The 21,814-nt window shown below is 54.0% G+C and overlaps 1 pseudogene; it reads right to left on the reverse strand.

The window, feature by feature from the left end:
• Positions 1 to 3,620: 3,620 nt before the first annotated feature.
• LOC115858149 (large ribosomal subunit protein uL18-like) lies at positions 3,621 to 4,788 on the reverse strand (annotated as a pseudogene).
• Between the last annotated feature and the right edge of the window lie 17,026 nt (positions 4,789 to 21,814).

Genomic DNA, 21,814 nt, shown 5'->3' on the forward strand with positions numbered 1-21,814 from the left:
AATTCATTAATTTTTGTTTATTTATTGTTGGCTGTGTTGAGTCTTCATTGCCATGTGCAGGCTTTCTCTAGCGGCAGCAAGCGGAGGCTACTCTTCATTGCGATGCGCAGTCTTCTCATTGCGGTGGCTTCTCTTGTTGCGGAGCTTCAGGTTCTAGGCGCGCTTCAGTAGTTGTGGCATGTGGGCTCAGTAGTTGTGGCTCATGGGCTTAGTTGCTCAGTGGCATGTGGGATCCTCTCGGACCAGGATTCGAACCCATGTCCCCTGCATTGGCAGGCGGATTTTTAACCACCAGGGAAGTCCGACCGAGCATTTCATTCATGCAGTTTTCTCGAGTTCCCACAATGTGCCGTTGCTGAAGATACAACAACAAAAAAGGAGAGCTGGCCCCTGCCCTCCGGGGTCTCACCCTCATGTAGTAGGGGTGGCGAGAGGGTCCCCAAATAATGAGCTACCAGTCACCTGGGGAAGAGGAGTGTACAGGAACCAGGAAAGCCCAGGACAGAGGTTTGGAGGCCGTACCCTGAGGGTGCAGGAGAAATCCCTACCCAGATTTTGAAAACTCCTGTTGCTGGGCCCAAAGCCCCCCACCCCGAACCCCAGCATAGACTCTGGGCAAGAGAAGATCAGAAATAACATGCTAGGGGCTTTATAGTGGTAGAGAGTCCTCATAGCACTATAAGGGGACCAGGATTTGAACCCAGGGTGTCTGGCTCAAAATCCTGTGTCCTCAGCCATTCTGCTCACTGCCCTGAGGTCCACGGGAATGCAGTTCCTACAGGCTCTTCTCTGACAGCCGGAAGCTCTTGGGCTGCAGAGTACCCAATTCTGGCTTTGCAGCCAGCACCCAAAACCCCCACTTGTTCCCCAAGTGACTTTAGGTGAGTTCCTTCAGCCTTAGTTTGCTCATCTGTATGCTGGAATAGATAAAATGGAGCAACGGCATTTTAGCAACCACACCACACTACCTATGATGGGCAGAGTTAGGCTGGAGACTCAAGTCAGACCATGCAACTGCAAGATTTTGGAAACGCATTCCCCAGGGAAGGTGGGCAGAGGAAGTGGCCACAAGCTCAGACAGTCCCTCCTCGGCCTGTGTCCTGGAGAGCGCCGAGCCCCGTTCCTGTGCCCCTGAAGGTCAGGCACCCCCTCTGGCCCCCACTGCCCCCTCCTGCTTCTGACCGTCCCCTCTGCACTGGATAAACAGCACCTCTGCCCGCCTGCCTCCTCAATCCCTCCTGCTTCACCAGAATTAAATTCATCATTCATTTTTTATGGTTTATACATGGTGTAATTTATGTCTTCAAATATATTGAGGTCACACTTTAGCAGAAAAAAAGTATTTCACATTGAAATTGAAGGCATGTGTGTTCCATTAAATGGGGATGTTTGGGATAATTTTAAAAGGCTAAAAGTAGTAGAAAGTAACATTAAAATAAAATTTGAGAGCTGTAATTACCCCTAATCGCACCATAAAATAATCAATACTGCATTCCATTATTTCTGACTTCCCTAGTTATAGCTTTTTTTGTTAAGCTCTTGAATATTGATGAGGTGAAAGGGTCGTGTCTTCTGGCAGAGGTCTGATGGAGGTGGAATTAAGGTGGTGTCCTCTCTGATTATCCCAGGGAGACCATGAGCGCCGCTTCTTCTCAGCTACGAATCCCCGGGGGCAGCGCCAGGCTCCCTGATCTGTTTGATGTTCTTCCGTCCAGCTCTTCCCACGTGGGGCTTGGTGGGGGGCCAGGTTTGTCTGGGCTACATTTTTGGAGCATTCACTGTGTGCCAAGCTCTGTGCAAGCCTCTTGGATACATTAACTCATTTAACTCTTAAAGCAACCCTCTGCAGTGGGTGTTGGCAAGACTCCCCATTTTACAGATGGGCACACTGAGGCTCAGTGAGATAAAGTAAATTACCAAGGAGTGGAGTTGGGATTTTCACTCAAGTCTGTGCTCTTGCCATTATTTATGCCACCTCCCAAGACATCCAGCTTCTGGCTGAGGGATGGAGATGCCAGCAGGAGAGTGCAGGGGTGCTAAGCGCCCTGGGAGAGGATGACTTAGTGCCAACCTTGAGGGCAGTTGCCACTGGCCGCAGTGGCGTGAGTTTAGCTGGAAAACCTCTGGTTTCCTTTGGGGACACCTGAGAACTTCTGTCCCTTCCCTACATTTCAGACAGGGGTTCACTTCCATGAGCCTTCAAGTTCCCATCTGTAAAATGGGAATGACATTAGAACACCCCTTAAAGTGTATGGTTTAAGGGAACTCATGCTGGGAAGTGCCAGTCAACAGGAGCTGTGAAGGTGTTGGCGACACAATGAAGAGGTCTCGTCTCTTCTCTGGCTTCAGTTTCCCCATCTCTAAAATGCCCAGGGTGGGGCACTTGAACTGGACAACAGAAAGACCTTGTCCATCCCTGACATTTCATGTTCTATGCTCTAGGCCGCAAGGTCTGCCAAGTGGGCAGAGACTTCTTCCTGTGTGCTAGCTTACAAGGGTCCTCAGAAGGTCATCTCATCCAGCCCCCACCACCCCACAGGGTCACATGTCCAAGGGGTACCGCTTGCCCCTCTTTTCCCCACCTCAAGGAACCCACACTGTTTCAAGCTGTGGATAATTTCCCTGGGCCTGGGGCCTACGGGAGCCCACCTACCTAATGAGAGCACCAAAGTGGTCCTTTGGGCCCCTGAGCTGGGGGTTTGAAGCTTGGACACACTCATGTACAGTATGAAAGGATGACCTTTTATTTGCTATCCGGACATCTATGCAGGAGAATCGAGACATCTCCCTACTCAGAACGCAGATAACCGTGTGCTCAGAATCTGGACGTTATTCACGGTAGCTAAAAGGTGGCAACAACCCATATGTCCATCGGTGAATGATGGGTAAACAAAACGTGGTCTATCCACACAGTGGAATATTGTTCTGCCTGAACACGGAATGAAGCACTGGCACATGCCACATGGATGAGCCTTGAAAACACGATGCTGTGCGAAAGAAGGCACAAAAGGCCAGACGGTGCAGAGTTCCATGTATATGAGGTACCTGGAATAGACAAATTCATAGACACAAAAGCGGACGAGAGGTTACCAGGGCCTGGGGGGAGGGGGAAACGGGGAGTTGATGTTTCATGGGTACAGAATCGGCAAATCCAGAAAAGGCAAATCTATAGAGACAGAAGGCAGCTTCGTGGTTGCCAGGGGGATGGGAAAATGAGGAGGGACTGCTTAATGGGTATGAGGTTTCATTTTGGGGTGATGAGAAAGTTCTGGAACTAGACAGCTACATAAAATTTACTTAATGCCACTGAATTACATACTTTAAAAGGCCTACAGGGCTTCCCTGGTGGCGCAGTGGTTGAGAGTCCGCCTGCCGATGCAGGGGACACGGGTTCGTGCCCCGGTCCGGGAAGATCCCACGTGCCGCGGAGCGGCTGGGCCCGTGAGCCATGGCCACTGAGCCTGCACGTCCGGAACCTGTGCTCCGCAACGGGAGAGGCCACGGCAGTGAGAGGCCCGCGTACCGCAAAAAAAAAAAAAAAAAAAAAGAAAGGCCTACAATGTTAAATTTTATGTTCTGTGTATTTTACCACATTAAAAAAATTTTTTTAACTTGTTCAATAAGTTTATTACTGCCTTTATCTGAAAAATCTTCGTAGAAATTGTGGTTTGGGTTATTAACTCTCAGCAGCCCGTTCCTGAGCTCTAAGGAAGCTTGTCTTCTTCTGAGCTACCCGATCTTTCTTCTGGGCAAGTGACATTTTGGGATGGTTCCACCTCTTCTTTTTTTTTTTTTTTTTTTGCGATACGCGGGCCTCTCGTTGTGGCCTCTCCCGTTGCGGAGCACAGGCTCCGGACGCGCAGGCTCAGCGGCCACGGCTCACGGGCCCAGCTGCTCCGCGGCATGTGGGATCCTCCTGGACCGGGGCACGAACCCGCGTCCCCTGCATCGGCAGGCGGACTCTCAACCACTGCGCCACCAGGGAAGCCCCCCACCTCTTCTCTTTAAATTCTTTCTTAGGCTTCTTCTCATACACTGGATTCTCTCATATTGTAGCATGAGCTTTCTTATCCATCTCCTCCATCATGTCTGGAGTTATGTTTTTCTTTATGTATCGAGAGAGTTGTTTTTTGTAAGTATCTTCATCTTCTTCGATCAGGTAACGCACATAATCTGCAATGTTCTGCCCCACGATGTGCTTTCGGTGTACCTCAGCATTGAATTCTTTGCTTTCTGAATCATAACCAGGGAACCGTTTGGTACTGTGAGGGATAGACAAGCCTCCATCGACAGCTCCCTTCAGGGCCCCAACAGCGTTATTCTCAATAGTAGTCCTGGCAGGCCCTGCATCCAAGTAACAGGTGAAGGCACCAGGTTGACCATCAACGCTTTCCACACTGTATTCACCTCCAGTCGCCTTGACTTCGCCTTCATAAATTCTGTCCATCCCAAACCTATTAAGAAGCCTGCGTGCCAGCAGCAGGCCAGTACAAGATGCTTCAGCGTAATTTGTCAGGCCAGCCTTCACGCCATACTTTGGGAGTTCACGAGCACAAGCTGCACAAACGATCATACCTCCTTTTATACGGGCATAGCAATCTGACAAACGATATCTCTGTGAGTTACCTGAACTGTCATTCTGTATTTGGGTGCACTGTACTTATTTTTATCTTGGATTACCAATCGTTTCCGAGCATAGTAGTCAGTTTTGCCCTCTTGCCGTCTTCTAAATTTCACTTGGCATCTCTTGAACTAAGCCTTATTCTTGACAACTTTAACAAACCCCATCCTGTAGAACAGAGGCCTTAGCCGCCACTGAGCTGCAGAACCAGCACGGCTCTGGGGGGGGGATAAAGCAAAAAAATTTTTTTTTTTAATGTCTGGGCACCCCAGGGTCGTCCTGTGCCCTGAGCCCAGCCCACGCTCCATGCAAGGCTCTGGGTCGTGACTGTTCCCCCCAGCACGTTAGGAGCCGGGGACAGTAGGGAGCTGATGGGCAGCCTCGCGCCCTGGGTCATTACCATTAATAACAAACAACAATAGAGTGTATTTTTAAAACTTTCCCTAATGGAGATCCCCACGCAGCAACCAACACGCTCAGATTACCCACTGGTCCCCTAACGATACTGACACACAAAAGCCACATAGGCCATGGAGAGCTGGGGCGAGGCGGATGCTTCCTGGCATCTGGGAGATGTCCCTCACTTATCTCCTTCCCCGCCAGTCCCACTCCCCAGCTTTGCGCAGGTACCAGGGACAAAGGCAAGGGAAGGGGGTCTTCCGCATCCTCTGGGTCCTTGCCAATGCCTTGGCCCTTTGACTTAGTTTCCCCCACAGGCTCCCTTTTCTGCCTGTCTCCCCAGAGGCTGTGCTTAGGGGTGTCGGGAGGGGACACTAGGCCTGTAGCAGTAGGAGTGGAAAGGGCAGTGCTGACCGTTGTGTGCACCCTGGTGTCTTAGACTGGCCTGCAGAGACCATCAGTCCTCTCTGACATATTTCAGGTGTGTCCTGGGCCCTGACTGTGCAGGGGTCATGCTCAAGCCCCCCCAGCAAAGGAGCTGCAGAGCAGGGACTCAAAGTTCTGGTGGCTGGTCCACTCTTAGTTCTTCCACTTCGTTCTCAGCAAAGGCAGAGCAGTTACCAACTCAGACTCTGGAGTCAGAGAGACCTTCCCCCAGGGAACCCCAGGCCAGGCAAGTCCTGGACTTCCCTAGCCTCAGTTTCCCCATCTGTGAAGGAGGCAAAGACAGCCTCCTGATGATGAGCACCTCCTCATCAGCTGGGAGAATTACAGAGATGATGCATGTGGTGTCTCAGCGCTGAGTAAATGGTGACCATCATTCCAAACGTGAAGCCAAGCCTCGGCCTGCATGGGCTCACCCTCTCCCAACCTCCCTGGGTCCACCCGCAGCCCAGGCCGGCACTGGCCAGAGGCCTCTCCACATTGGGCTCTGACATGATGAGGCCCATCCTGGTATTGGGCACTCACATGCTTTGTCAGATAACCCTCCCAGCAGCCCTGGGAGGGAGAGACTGCCGTTCCATTTTACAGACAGGAAGACTGAGGTCCAGAGAGACAGAGAGCTTGCTGGATATGGGATTCAAAAGCGGTCACCTGTGGTCCAAGAGCCATTGCTTTTAAGCACTACACGATGACTGACTGGGGTCGGGGATTGCCATGGTAGAGAGCAAGGTCCCTGCAATTATGTGATCCCTGTGTGCATTTTTCTGGAGTGAGGGCACATAGCTCATCAAATTCTCAAAGGGATTACAGGCAGATCTCTGTTTAAGTCCCAGCTTCTCCACATATTGACTCTGCGGCCTTGGGCATGTCACTTCCTCCCTGGTGCCTCAGTTTCCCCATTTTTCAAATGAGGGGTTTGACTGGAAAAATCTCTAAGTTTCCTCCAAGCACTGGCATTTGCTCATTCCTGGACCCTCCTGTTAGATTCTCTCTTCCCTCCATCTCCCTCCTCACTCCTCATCCTAGCCTGGCCTCCCTGACGTAGCCTTGCAAACAGCTACAGGCCCAGCCAGCAACCACATCAAGGGCCAGAGGAAAGCCCATCCCTGACTAGGGGAGGCCAGAGGGAAGGCAGCTGACACCCAGGAGCTTGGGGCTGGGCCTACTCTGCCTCTTTCTCCCCAGAGTTCCCTGATCCCGGTCCTTTTCTGTGGTCAACAAGGGCCCCAGCTAGACCCTGTCCAGAGGCCCCAGATCCCCTCGGTGACCCCTGAGCCAGCCACAGCCCACCCATCTGGTGAGATTTAATTGATTTCAATTGACAACCATAACAAGAAATCTCTTTTGGGAAACTTCGGAAATGGAAGGGAGGCCATTAGGAAATTTACATTTGCGAATATGATGTTTAATTAGCAATACCAATAAATTAATAGGAGAATCTTGCTGCGGTTCTGGGTTCATAAAACACCAGCCTCAGTCGGCAGGAGAATGCAGCAGCCCGTGGCTGCCTGAAGGGAGAGGACAGGGCCATCGGCTCATTGCCAGCAGTGCCCCCGCCCCCTCAGCCCCCAGCCCATCCCTTGATGGAGTGGGGGGCGGGGCAGGAAGAGGCCAGCATGGACTGGGGAAGAGGGAAGGTCTGAGTGCATATATTGGCTCGGCCACTTATTCCTTGGGGAAGTCACTCAGCTTCTGAGCCTCCATGTCCTTATCTGTCAAATGGGGACATTGATCATTATATCCACCTCCCGGGGTTGTCGTGAAGATTAAAGGAATTAATATGGGTAAAAGCCCATAGACCAGAAAGAAGCTGGCACAAAATAAGTGTTACTTATCACTGCTGCTGCTCCTACTATTATTATTATTAATGGGATAACCAGTGCGAGGCACCTGGCGTGGAGGAAGGGCTTGATAAATACTAGGTGTTGCTGGCTTTTCATTTTTCTTTCCTGAGCCTAACCTGCTCTTCTGGGCTCCTGGGTACCTAGCATGGTCACCCTGATGACACTTCCACCACCGGAGTCACTGGCTCTCCACGGGCGGAGGCCATGTCTTGCTTATTGCTGTATCCCCGGCCCTGAGCAGGCATTGGAACACATTTGTTTGGTTGGTTTTTTGTTTTAAAAGTCTGTTAGGATATTTATTTTTTCAAAAAATATTTACTTATTTGACTGCGCTGGGTCTTAGTTGTGGCATTCGGGATCTAGTTTCCCGACCAGGTGTGGAACCCAGGCCCCCTGCACTGGGATCACGGGGTCTTAACCACTGGACCGTCAGGAAAGTCCCTTGAACATGTTTGTAAGCAAGCACAGATGCTCAGCTGTGACGTCACCTCCCCAGCCTGCAGACCGCCCATGACGGCTGATTACTTCTGGGATTTCGCTCGGGCTCCTCGGTGCTGCCCACCCCCCCCGTAGCCCCTGTGATCCAGTCACCTGTCTCCCACCTCCTGGGCCTAAGGCTCCATCTTCTGCCATGAAGTCAGGCTTCCCCACTCCATACCAGCTCCCTCCTGCCCCTAGGCCTCTGCACGTGCGGGGTACACTTGGAGTGTCCTTCTCTGGCTGATAAACTTCTGTTCCTTCACCAAGACCCAGCCTTATCCAGTCCCCTCTGACTCCAAGCCCTGCGGGGGCTGGGAACCAGGAGGTCTTAGTCACCAGACCCACTCCTCCTCTTTCTCCATGCCACCACCACTGTGCACAGCACTTGTGACCGGGACTTGCTGGTCCCTCCCTTCAGAGGAGCTGTGCATGGCCCCTGAGCCTGTCCCCTGGAGGCTCAGATTACTCACCTTCTCTGGGCCCTGGAAGACCCGCTCCATGCCTCCTCTCAAGGAAAAAACTTCCCTGGCTGTTTCTCCAGCTTCCACGCTCCCACTTGGTTCCTACCTCTACCACCATGTTTCCCACTGTGTTGTAATAATTCGGCCGCCAGTTGTCTCTCTCCCTAGGTCTTGGTTCAGAACTGGGCCTTCTATCTCTTGCTCTTTCCAGGAATAGAGCCTGCTCTGCCCAAATGGATGAATAAACAAATGAATGAAACAGGGAGTGGGTTTAAATGTTGCCTCCTCCAAGAAGTCCTCCCTGGTCATCCTGGCTCTACTTGTATTCATCTCATGTATTTATCGTCTGTCTCCCTCACCAGATTGCCAGCTCATAAAAGGCAGGGACCTTCTTGTTTTATTTACCATGACCTTCCTGGCACCTCTCCTGGAGGCTGTCACATGGCTTTGCTAATACATATTCACTGGATAAATGAATGAATGAATGAGTAAATGAGTATCCGAATGCATGAGGGACTGAGTGAATGAATCAATGACAAGCTGACTGGAGAATGAGTGAACAAACGCATGAAAGAATGAATGGATGTGACCATGAATGACAGGTGGAAAGTGCTTCCCAGGGCTGGGGACAGAGCCCAGCTTCTCCCGAGCCCTGGCCACAATGAAGATCTTGTTTCCCCAACTGTTTATTAAATTGTGTGAAGTATATAGAAGACACGACAATAATTAAAGCAGACACAACAACAGGTAATTAATTGCATTTCCAAAATTTGATCCATGCATATGAATGAATGGGAGGTCACTGATTCAGCCACAGAGGAGCCCCCATGCTCCCCCACGCTCTCCAGGGAACAGAGGTGGGGGGGGTGTCTCTGCAGGGTGGAGCTTGCAGAGGTAGAGAGGACATCCCTGGGGAGACAGTCTCCTCTTTCTCACTCCCTCTCCTCGGCAACACAGATCCAGGTCGCGGGGAGATGATTTAGGTGATGGGGATGATGTCTATGGTGGGAGGGATGCTCCCAGGAGCTCCCAGCTCACAGGAAGTCTCTAGCAGGGGTTGGGGGGAGGTGACCACTAGCTCAGCACAGAGCAGGAGGTGGGTCCCCAACCCAAGTCCACTGGTATAGCATGAGGAGACCCTGGGGTGCGTGCTTAAAAATGCAGAAGCTCAAATCCTCGCCCGGATACTCAGTCGGAAGGTCTGAATTAGACGTGTATCCAAATTTAAAGCAAGCTCTCCAGTCATTCTGGAAGCTTTGGGAACTTCTTGCTGGCTAACCTCTGGCAGTCCCTCAGGTCCTAGGCCCAGAACTACCCTTTCTCCTCACTGCCTGCTGCCCACCCCACAGCAGTGCCAGGGTCAGGACAAAGTCTGGTTTGGAGGACAGATGGCCTGGAGTCCAGGATGATGGATGGAGCAGGGCTGCCAGCCCCGCCCAGCCATTCAATATTAAGTTACCACGGCCAGAAGGAAGTTTGGACAGTAGGGGATGAGATCCCTCTAGGCCCCAGGACAGAGAATTGAGTCTCTGGCTCAAGATTCTGCTAGAAAAACGTCCCCTCCTCCAGGAAGCCTTCTCAGCCCCAGGCTAAGTTGAATACCCAGTCTCTGGGCTCCTAAAAAGGCCAGGAGACCTACCTCTCTCTCAGCACTCATTCTGTGGAAAAGTGAGCTTCCTTCCTCCCCCTTGACAAGGCTGGGGCTGAGTCTGGCCCATCTCTGACTCCTGAGCCTGGGTGTGGCCTAGAGTGGGCACTGATGTTGACAAGTGTAGCAGGCAAAAGGAAGGGAACTTGGGTGGGCACTGGGCCCTGCCTTGTCCTTCCGCCTGCCCCAGAGGGCACCTGCAGCTTCTACCAACAGCCCCCATCACTCCGACTTGAGCACCCCAAGGACATCTCTCTGGCCATAGGAGCCAGAGTTTGGCCCCCTGTGACTCTCACTCAACCAATGAACCAGTGACAGATGGGAGTTGGTGAATAAATGGCCGCCTGCCCCCTCCACCCCAACACTCTCACCTTGGGACAGTTCTGAGCTGTGCTCTAGTCTCTGCAGGAGTCATGAGCCCTGGCTACTCACAGTGGCAACTGCTCATTGACACGTTTTCCTCGTCTTCTCCCCACCCCACCCCGCCCCCATTCTCCTTGGAGATTCCTCTCAAATGGCACACACCCAGATCCCTGGTCTGCTTTTGGGGAGACCCAAACTAAAAGAGCCACCAAACGAGGACCCCAACTTACTAACAAGAATTATCCTGGGAGGACCCTGGGTTGCCTTACAAAGCCCTGCACATCCCTCCACTCGCCTGGCCCGTGCAGCCCCCTGTCATATGGGCACTGCTTTTATTCCCAGTCTACTGATGAAGAAACAGTCTCAGAGACGTCAGACTTGTTGGTTGAGGCAACAGAGCAAAGCAAAGGGAGACAGGGGCTGGAACCCGGGCCTCCCTTGAAGGAACAAGACTTCAGGGTGAAGGATGCTAACAGGTTGTCAGGTTTCATCGCCCTGAACTGTCGTTTTCTTAAGAGTCAAAACTATTTGGGAAACTATTGGAGGACCATATATTCCCTGTGTGTGCTTATACCTGCCAATCCCTGGGGCACTTAAGCGTGCAACCCATTTGTAGTGACCCAGACCAAGTGCTGCCCCAAGATTTCACAAGGAGGGCTGTGGTCCAGCTCAGGGTTCAAGTCAGATCTCCTGGGGGTGGGGTCCAGGAAACAAGAGGACTGTCTGGGAAGAGGCTGGAGTTCCTCCTCCCAGCTCCAGGCCTCTTGGCTCATCCTTGCCTCAGGCACTGAAGAGCGTAAGCCTGGGTTCAGATCTGAGCTGTGTGGTCTTGGGCCCATGACTGTACCTCTCTGAGCCTCTGGGGCTCAGAGTCCAAGTTCCCAGGGCGCTGCCGGCACTAGAGATCCTAACACGTGTCAGCCTTTCAGCAGGTGCTCAACAGATGGGCTGGAGACACTTCCCAGAGGCCCGAGGTCCCGGCCTCTGGAATGGTCGCCCCTCCTTTCTGGCTTATTAAGGCTGGGCAATGGGTCAGGCGACAGCAGGAATGACTGGGTGTGAGGGGGTGTCAACAGAGTCTGTTCTCAAGGAGGAGAGGCTGTGAGGCCCTGCTCCCCAGGGGCCTGCATGACTGGGAGTAAAAGAGCCTCTCAAGCCCAGCAGAGATCTCTGGCTCCCTTCTCGTTACCTGCCTGTTAGGACACAGTGGGCCTGTGGAACAGGCAGTCGTGGTGGTGGAACCCCAGAGGTCACAGCCATTGGGGGACACTCCAGGCCTTATCACCCTTGACCCGTGCCTTCTGCCACCTGGCATCTCCAGCTGGAGGGCAGCCAAGAAGGTCCATTCCTCCCCGAAAAGAGGTTCCCAGGAAGACACTTCCAGGACGCTTATTCTAAAATGACAGACACCCACATGTACATAGTGGACTTTCCTGTATTTTAACTTAAAAAAAAAAAAAAAAAAGCATCTCAATGTTCTAAACGTTCTACAGAAACTTGGAAACACTTGTGATGGTGTTGGCATTAATTTTTTGATAACGTTAACTTAATCAGATAATTATATATTTAGATATTTACCATGAGCTATAGAGACCAAAATGTCACCAAATAATTTGCACTAATTTTTATAAGCAGATTAAGTCGCGTTCTCTGCTCTCTCTTGCCTTCCAGCTGGTCTTTCCTGAGGCTGCACTCCCGGCCCAGCCCAAATAAGGGTGCAGAAGCCCTGGGGTGAGAGGGAGCGGGCTTCCCCATCCCACCTCCACCCGGGGATCGGATCCCTAAGAGACCACGCAGGCCTGCCCCAGGCTTTGTGCAGCCTCCCCGACCGCCCCAAACGCCCCCAAAAGAGGCCCTCAGTCTTGGGATGGGTGGAAGGTGCTCCCCAGACATGGAGGGAAGGAAGGAGGGTGCCCTGGAGAGGACGAGGATTAGGCGGCTGGAGCCCGGAGGGAGGACAGGGAGGGAAGTTCCCTCCCTGGATGCCCTGGGCGGGGAAGTGAGACCTGCCGCGTCCACCTGGTCCCGGCGAGGTCCGGGACGCGGCGAGGCCGTGTCCCCGCGGAGCCCGCGGCCGCCGGTAGGGGGCGCCTTGGTCATGCATTATTCATCGCCGAGCCGCCCGCCCGCCGCCTCCCTCGCTTTCCCGGCGCAGGCTGCGGGCTTCGCGCAGGAGCGGGAGCGCGTAGCCTTCACAATATTGTGGCAGCTCCGCGAGTGACGGCTCAGGGGAGGCGGGGGTGCGCAGCCTTGGCGGCAGGCAGCGGGCGGCAGCGGGAGCTGGGGCTGCGTGGGGTCCGGGGGGTGCGGGCGATGCTGGGTCACACGGCTCAAAGGGGGCTCGGGCCGGGAGGGGTTGGTGAGCGTAAGGGCAGAGCCTGTAGCGTCCGTCCCTCCGACCGTCCATCCATCCTTCCATCAAGTCAACTAACGCCTAGGAGCATCTGCTCCGTGCCTGGTGTAGGGGATATAAAGGTGAACGGGGCAGGCAAGGTCCCTAACCTTAAAAACTTAATCTCCAAGTCGGGGGAAGAGAGATAAAAAGCACATAAACGCAAATTAAGATAATCCCAGTTACTGACAAGTGCTCTGCTTAAAACACGCAGGCGTGATAGGGAGTGTGTCAGTGGCTGTCTAGGTGGCCAGGGAGGGCTTCTGTGAGAAGGTGACATTTGTGCAGAGATCTGAAGAATGGCAAGGATGCGCCTGACCTTGACCAGTCCCTGGGCCTCCGGGGCCTCTCCTTGCCCCGCCCCTGGCCTTCTAGGGGTGCTATAAGGGTCAACCCCGCACACACTCCAAGAAGCAAGGAGGAAGGTGAGGCTCCAGTTCCGGCTGAGGGCTCAGTCAGGGGGTCACCCCTGCTCAGCCTGCATCTGGGATGCAGGTACCAGGCCAGGGGGAGGCAGGGGGCCAGGCAGCCAGCCCTGGAGCCGTGGGCATGGGTGTTGAAAGAAGCGGATGCCAGGGGTGCCCTCCCTACCCCGGCGCGGGCCCCGGGCTGGGGAAGCTTAGAGTCACGGAGCCTTGGCATCTCAGCCCTGTATGGGGGTCTCGCCACTCCACACCCCTCCCCCCCGGGCCTCCCAGGTCTCTGCTCCAGGCCGGCAGGGGGCATGGAGGGCGTGGGCTCCGGGTCATCATCACCAGCATCGGATTTCCTTTCACTTGTGCAAAGACTGGTTGACGCCTGAGCACATCAATATCCTTAATGACAGTGAGAGGAACTGGGACTCCAGTCGGTCGGCGCCCCCCTCCGCCTCCCTTCGCCCCCTCCCCTCCCCACTCACTCTTCCCCTCCTTTCCTCCCTTCCTCTCCCCCCTCTCCCTGCTTTCTCACTCACACCTCTCTGTCTCCCTCCTTCCCTCTTTCCTCTTTCTCTGTTTTGGTATCTTTCTTCTCTTCTTTCTTGCCTTTCTCTCTGTCTCCCTCCTTTGCCCTCCTCTCCTCTCCTCTTTCTCTCCCCCCCTCCACAGGACCCCATAGCCCTTGTGCATTCACAGACTTTCACCCCACAGCTCTGGGGGGCCCCCAGCTGGGCCAGTCCCTCTATCTGTCTGTCCATCCCCAGCTGGGCCCCGATGCCCCATGTTGGGAGGCAGCCAATGCCTGGAGACAGGGCCCACGTGGTGAGGCCCAGGGAGAGGAGGCTGAATCTTGGCAACCCCGGCCCCAGAGGCACACGAGCTCCTGCCTTCCGTGCCCCACGCCACGCTGAGAAATTAAAAAGCCAAGTTAGGGTGTGGGGCGCCACGAGAGAGGGGAGAGTTTTGGGGAGGATCTTCTGTTTTGTATTTTTTATGACCATATATAATTTCGCGTTTCTCCCCTCAGCCCCTGCCTCCTTGGCTCCCAGATGTGTCCCACATTGAAGAATTATCTCTCCTCCCTAGAGTGAAATAAATGCAATCAATATGAGTATTGCTCTCAGGGCCTTGAAATATTACATTAATGTTCCATGTGGTGACATTTTAGCTGGAATTTTCAAATACATTATGATGGTTCAAATTAATATTTATCAGATCAGCTTTTATATTTTGCAAAAGAGAGAGAGAGCGAGAGAGGGAGAGAGGGAGAGAGAGAAAAGGAAAGACAGAAAGAGCATTATTAAAATACAAAATGCAGATCAACTCTAAAATCGATGGTCCATTTTCCCAGCACTTTCCAGGGGCTGTCTTTAGCTTTCTGGGTTTGTTTTTAAATTTATTGGTGTTTCAGGCAAATCTATTGGGCTCCCTCAGCCCCCTGGTTGGCCTCCCCTCCTGACTGCCTCTTGCAGGCTTATGGGCCCTTCCTTTTCTGTCTTTCTCTCTTTATTATCCTGAAATGTAAATTATGACATTAGCCCGGTCCTTATTTTTTTTAAAACTCTCCGATGATTAAATCTGCTACACGACATCCTTGTCCTTTCTATAAATTAAATCATCTTGGCTTTGCACCTCCAGCTCAGGGCGGCCGTTGCCCGGGTGTCACGGCACCGGGCAGCTGCGGCTGAGGGCTGGGGTCCTCATCCCTCTGTGGAGCGGGACACTGGGGGCCTTTGTCGGGGGGGCAGGGAGGCTGCCTTCCTGGCTCCCTATTTTTCTGTAAATAAGAAACGTGGACTGGAGGGAGGAGGTGATGGCAGTCGTGGCTTCCACTTTATCTCAGTCACTTCCAAACTGATTACTCTGTGAAGTGGAAAATCTGGGCAGATTAATGGTTTAATTCCCTTTTTTCTTTTGCTTTTTTCCCCTCCGCCTCCAGTTTTGTTTCGGTTTGGTTTGGTTTTTGCCCCGTCTTCTTTTTGCGTCTTTTCCCCCTTCTCGGAGTTGTATTCATAAAGACTCAGAAGCTCTTTTTCACGAGGTGCACGCGTGGCAAGCCAGCTGGGAGACATTCCCAGGCCCGACCTGGCTCTGCCTGGGAGCTGCAGGGGTTAACAATGCCCACTCCAGTCCTCCACTTTTTCTCTTTGATGATTTTCTATTTCCTCCCTCCTCAAGTTCTGGGTGAGAGTTTGAACTAGCATGAGCTTTTATGGTCATGTACACAAAGGTACATATACACACACACACACACACACACACACACTCATACACTCACCCCCCCCACACACACACACCCAGGGGCAGCTCGCACATGTGCACGCGCAAACTCGCACACAAACCCAGCAATATAGACCTCTGAGAGGATCTGCATAAGAGAGCTGCCCTCCTGATTTCTCTCCGCTGCTGATCCGGCCAAAAGAACGACAGGAAACTTAAAAAAGAAAAGGAGGAGGGATCGATTATTCGACCTGTACTTGAACCCGACTGAAAGAGATAAAGCGGAATTTTCAATAGGTCCCCTGCCCTTTTCACCAGGAGGGAAAGAGGAGAAGAAAAACAAGAGATATTTATATGACAGCAGCTGCTGAAAATAGCATTTCAGAGCCATAAAAAAAGGCAAAAAGAAATTCAACGGTAGAAAAGGCAAGAAACTCCTCGTCTGCTCCCCAAAAGGCCAGGCAGGCAGTGAGTGTCTGCGGCTGGAAATGCACGCATGCCTTCTATAGATCTGTTTGAAATTATACTTGTCATTGAGGGGGAATTTATGCTTCTATTGATCTGCAAAAGGAAAATATTAAATGGTTTGGTTTTGATCTTTCGGTGACCCCAAGGTCAAGGGTAGTAGCGGATTAGTATTCATAGAATTCATCACGGAATTGCAGCCTGCATCCACTTTATGCAAACATGCTCAAAACACGCCTGGTGAAGCAGGCAGCAAATGGCCAATGACAAGGGAAGAGTCGGCGGCACCCCCTCCCACCCTGTAGGGCTTGCCTGCTTCCCACCCCTCGGGGAGAAAAAGAAAGGACTAGATGGATGAAAACACCCCGGGACTCAGGGGCTTGTACAGAAGGCGGGGTTCCCCTTTGGAACACAAGGAAGTTCAGAAGATCACCTGCAACGGGGGTTGTGGTGTGGGTCTGAGAGACCCAGGAACACGGATAGTGGGGGTTCAGGCAGGTAGGAAAGGGCACCCATACCTGGAGCAGGACACCGCTCAGAAGGCGATGACCAGACATGCACGTGACACGCGTGCGCATACACACTCAGCCCGTGGAAACCCGGGTCTTTCCTGGAGGGAGGGATACGGTGTGCTGGCCAGCAGGCTGAGAGCTCCACTCCTCTCCAGGGGTGACATTGCCTCTCGTTCCACGCTGAGGAGCGTCCTTAGTGAGAGGAAGGAGAGAAAGGCCAGGCGTGCGTGCTGCCCTGCTCCGCCCAGGTCCTTCTGCTCTCCGCCAGTGGCCACGGAAACTGTGTCCAAATGTGTGTGCAAGGGGGACACACGTGGAGCCCCTGGGAACGGGCCACAAACACCCCTCCCCACCCTGGGCTCAGCACACAAGTGCCCTCTTAGCAGAGTCTGTCCCCAGTGGTGGGAACATTTGGTCAGTAACAGTCACTTGCCAACGAACTAAAAATAACCCACCCAGCGTATCACTGCAATGGCAGGAATTCTGGCTGGCCCTTGTTCTGCCGGCGGATCGGCAGAACCCCGCCGGTGGGGCGTACAGATCCCGACTCCCATGGGGGCCAATAGAGCAGACTTCTGGGGGCAACCTAACGATGCTTGCTGGCTATACGGGGATGCTGGCTACTTCTGCGCTTTACCAGCTTATCATCTCACTGACCACTCACAACAGCCCAGCAAGGCAGGGGTTGTTAATATCCCATTGTATAGATGAGGAAACTGAGGCTCAGAGAGGCGGAGTCACCTGCTCAAGGGCTTGGCTCTGTCCTGACGCCAAAGACCACACTCTCTTAACCGCTTTGCTCTAATGGTCTGGCAACATTTGGGCAAATTCCAGGGTTGGTTCACATTTCAGGTTCAGGGGGAGGGGAGTTTGGGATGAGGATGGGGGCGGGGAGGCCTTGGGGGATCCGGGGGCTGTGGGGAGGGAGAGGTAGAGTGGCCCCCAGCCCTGCCGCCTCGTCCCTGCGAAGGAGGACAGCGTTCTGCCTATTAATCATGTTTCATTTATATTAGCTTGACTCGATCTACTGTATAGTTGAAATGGATTTAATTTTAGATCACGCACTATGGAAGGGGGCCAGTTTGGTGTAAGGAGCATTATGAATATTTTCCATAAGCTGGATATACATTATCCAGGGACAGATATACGAGCAGAGGCCCAGGGCTCGTGGCTGGGGGAAGGGGCTGAGTTCTCCGGCTTCCCTGCCACTCCCCTGCAGCCCAGGGTCACAGGGCTTCAGAGGGAGCCCTCTCTGCCCCCCGTCCCCGTGGGGGTGATGGGGGTATCTCAGCCCCATCTTTCCACCGCCCGTGAGCTCATCCCCACTGACCTTGAAGTCGCTGCTTCTCCTGGCTCCGGGTGGAATTGCCAGCCTGGGAGGTGTGTGTAAGGAGGGAGGACCCCAGAGCCGTGGGAGACGCAGGGCCGTGCCGGAGGTACAGGAGAGGGTGTGGGATTGGAAGGGAGGGGACCTCCGGAGCCCCACCTTCAACCCCAAGCTCTGATGGAGACAGAGAAAGCCTGGTTCCTGGCTGCCCAGCCGGTGGGTGGGCAGGTCCAATCCAACCTTCCCCAGAGCCCCACTGAGCCTGGGCTGAGGCCCTCCCTTTCCTGGGAACAGGCCTTGGGCCTTGCCCCTTTTCCAAGGGCACCAGCGCCAGCAGGCCCCCCTGGAGGAAAGGAGAGCTCGTGGGGGTCAGGGGACAAGCCCATGGACACACAGTGGGGGAGCAGCAGAACGGGGTCCCAGCCTCCTGCCTGCAGCTCTGGGCTCTTCCCTCCCCGTGCCCACCCTGAGTCCCCTCCATCACCTCCACCTGGACAAGTGGAGTGAGAACACCTGGCGCCACCCAGGTGACTTCCGTACTCCTCATACCTCCCACCCCTGTTACTTCTCTCTGCCCCAACTTTCCCACGTGGGAGCCAGGCACCACGCAGCGCTTTACAGATGGAGGAAACTGAGGCTCAGGTGGGCTGTGATGTTTATACTCAAACCTAAACCTGTTCTCTCCCTCCACCCTCCAGCCTGTGTCCCCACCTGGCCTGCCCAACCAGGCTCCCCAGGCTGCACACACTCCAACTCCAGCGTGCTCACCGCCCCCCTCACCACCGCTGCTCCATCCTGCCACAAATACCACTCAGGGCACTCCCTTCTCTCCAATGCCCTCGGACCTCTAGTCCAAGTGGCCACCGTCTATCTCCTGGAGTACTGTGTCGGCCTCCTGGAGGGTCTCCAAAGCCCCCCCAACTCCAGTCTGTTCTCTGCACTGTGGCAGGAGAGACCTTGCTCGAAGCAGCATGGTTACATGGTACACTCCCCGCCGGGCGCCTACCATCAAATCTCAAATCATACTCTGGCCAAGAAGGCTCATCGGGGAGTGGACCCTGCCGACTTCCGCAGGGTCACCCCCTCATCTACAGCTCCATTTCCGATCTCCATGGTCTAGAAAGGCTCTTGACCTGCCGTGTGCTGTGGTCCCTCCACCACAGGACCTTGGCCCAAGCCAAGCCCACTGCCTGGATCACTGCCCTTCCCACTTCGCCTGCCTAACTTCTCTATAACCCTCAGGCTCTACTTCAGCTTCCCCAGGAAGATTCTGATCACACCCCCCGCCCCAGTACAATCTAGATCAAGCCCCACTTTTGCCTTTTGCAAATCCTACAGCCATAGGGGATAGTTGGGGTCCATACCCAGCAGGCAAGACTCTGGGTGGGCACTGGGCCTGTGCCATGGGTGGGTACCAGCTGAGCCGCTGCCTCTCCACCATCCCCACATCCATAAGTTCCTCCATCAGCTTGGCATATAATACACCCGTCACCCACCCCAGCCCGTCTGGCAGCCTTTCAGAAGTGGCATGCGACGCTTCCCTTATTCACTCTTAATTTAAGGTTTTGTGAGTTGTAATAACCCCCCTTTCCCCCAAATCACTGGGGATGGGACCTCCACGTCAGCCCAGGGCCAGGAGAGCTGAAGGGTAATTGCATTGCACATATGCTAATGGTTGTCTGGAGAAGACAATGGCAACTGGGGACTGGGATGGGGCCTCACTCCACCCAGACTGCCTGCCTGAAAGGGAGGGGGGCGCCTGGCGGGGTTGGGGGCTGGAGTCATGAGCCAGCTGGGAGCATCTGGGGGACTGTGGGCTCACAGTCCACAGTAGAGGAGAAGATGAGAGCGTCCCAGTCTAGAGGGCTTGATGGGGGACCAAGGCCCTGGAAAGGGGGTGCAGAACACTCTTCTTCCCCCAATTCCTCCTGCCCCACCTACTCACTCTTTTCTGGGGCCAGAGATGGCTCCCAAGGAGAAGGAGAATCTGGGAGAATGGACATGGAGGAGGTGGGGGTCACACAAATCCTGCTTCTGCCTCCCACAAGCTGTGTGACATTAAACAAGCCACTTACCCTCTCTGAGCCTCAGTTTCCTCATCTTTAAAAGTCTTATTTTATGAGTATCTGCCTCTAGCTTGTTCTGTATATTAAAAGGGATAATACATAGAGGCAAATTGCAGAGGGCTTGGCACACCGAGGTCCTCAACAAGTTAACTTATTGCTGAAGTTTTTATACTATTAATCCACTGTGGATCTGCCCACAGTCTGTGATGAGGTAGAGTGTGGGATCCTGGCTTCCACCTCCTCAGAGAGGCCTCTGCCCCCTCCCCTCCGAGGAGCCTTTTAATCTCCAAGGTGGCATGCTCTTGCCTCCTTCCCTGAGCTTATTCCAGCATGTACTGTAACTAAGTATTTGTTTTCTTGCTTCTTGTCTGTTCCTGTCTCTAGACTGTGGGTCTATCAGGGTACCTGGAACAGTGCCTGACACACAGTAGGTGCTCAATGAATATTTGCCAAATGAATGAGTAATTGAATGAGGCCCAGGCAAAACTCTGGGAGGCCAAGGGTATGTGGATGGGGGTTCGCGCGGGGTGGGGAGCGGTCTCTTGGGCCCACCTTACCTCTGTCTTTGGCCTCAGGAGCAAGCCCTGACCACCCAGGGTCCCATCCCCATTCTGTCATTGGAATAGACCTTTCCTGCTTCCCTGTGGATTCAGGAGCTGGGATGCCCTCTAGGTATGAGGGTGGGATGGAGGACCCTTTCCAGGTTGGGTGCCCCCAGTGTTCCCTCCCAGGCTCTTCCAACTGCCTTAGGCCACACAAGGTGTCTGAGGCCACTCACCTCCCTGGCTTCTGAAGCTAAAGCATCCCCAGGGTGGCTCAGCTGTCCCTCCTTAGAGTCTAAACAGAGACCTGACATCCCTTCCCTAGGGAGGCTGCAGCCCTTGAAGGGAGAGACAGGGCCCAGTATTTTAAGCAGATTTCACAGGGTTCTGGGCACGCCTGGGTGGCTCATTATGGTGGCCAAGGATGATCATGGAGAAGCTTTGGCTGTGCCCCCTCCTAAGCCCCTGCCCCACTGCCATGGTCTGCTGGGTACCAAGACACCCAGATCTCACACCCAGGTCCTCCCCGACTCCGGCACCGAAGAGAGGCGAGAGGTCAGTAGCCCACTCCTAGCCCAAGGCCAGAGGGGTCTGAGCCAGGCCAGCCTCCGCTCCCCAGGTGGGGGAGGCCTGTGGGTCCTCCGTGGGCCACGGGGACACCAGTGACTCCAGAGAGCTGCCCGCTCCACCTTACAGGGCCCACGGCAAGGCCCAGGCTGAAGTGTAGCTCCTCTCAGAAATTCTGAGGAGTGGGACTTCCCTGGTGGTCCGGTGGTTAAGACTCCGTGCTTGCACTGCATGGGCCGTGGGTTCGATCCCTGGTCAGGGAACTAAGATCCCGCATGTCGCATGGCGTGGCCAAAAGAAAAAAAAAGCAATTCTGAGTAGTGAGGCTGAGGGAGAACACAGATCTGATGGTGATGACTCCGGAGGATGTGCTGGAAGGCTGTGGGTCCTGTGCCAGAGAAAGAGCCAGAGGGAGTAGGGAGAGACAGGGAGAGGAGAGAGGACGAGAGAGAGAGAGAGAGAGAGAGAGAGAAAGAGGCAGATCTATCTAGAACAGGATAGGGAGAGAGAGAGCAAAGAGAAAACAAGGGAAACAGAAACAGACACACTCTGAGAGATGGCAGGGAGGAAGGAGGGAGAGACTAGGAGTCACTCAGAGACAGAGACACACGCTTGAGGAAACCGAGGCAAAGAGCAGGAGGAGGAGGCCAGCGGGGAGCCTGTGTGTGTGCAAGGCAGGCAGGGAGATGGAGTGAGCGTGGGGCCCAGCGTGTCTGGGCCTGTGCACGTGGGGTCTAGTACTGTCTGAGCACGCTGCCAGGCACGGAGTCGTTTGGACGATCCTTGCTGGGTTTGATGGAACATGGAGTGGTAGGGGAGGCAGATGTTTTGCATCCAAGAGAAGGCGTGCCCTCCTAATGGGACTGTTCCTGAGTGCCTGTGATCACACGTGCGGCCTGTGCACGCGTGTAAGTGTGTGATGACGTGCAGGAGGGCAGGGCTCCGCTCCCCCTCAGCTGTCCCCACGCCCCCTCGGTGAGGAATCCGTGTGTCGTCGGCCCCGGCTGGTGGGCTGCAGGGCTAGGATGGGTGGGCAGCCTGACACAT

Source organism: Globicephala melas, chromosome 1 (genome assembly GCF_963455315.2).
Source record: "Globicephala melas chromosome 1, mGloMel1.2, whole genome shotgun sequence".
NCBI classification, from domain to species: Eukaryota; Metazoa; Chordata; class Mammalia; order Artiodactyla; family Delphinidae; genus Globicephala; species Globicephala melas.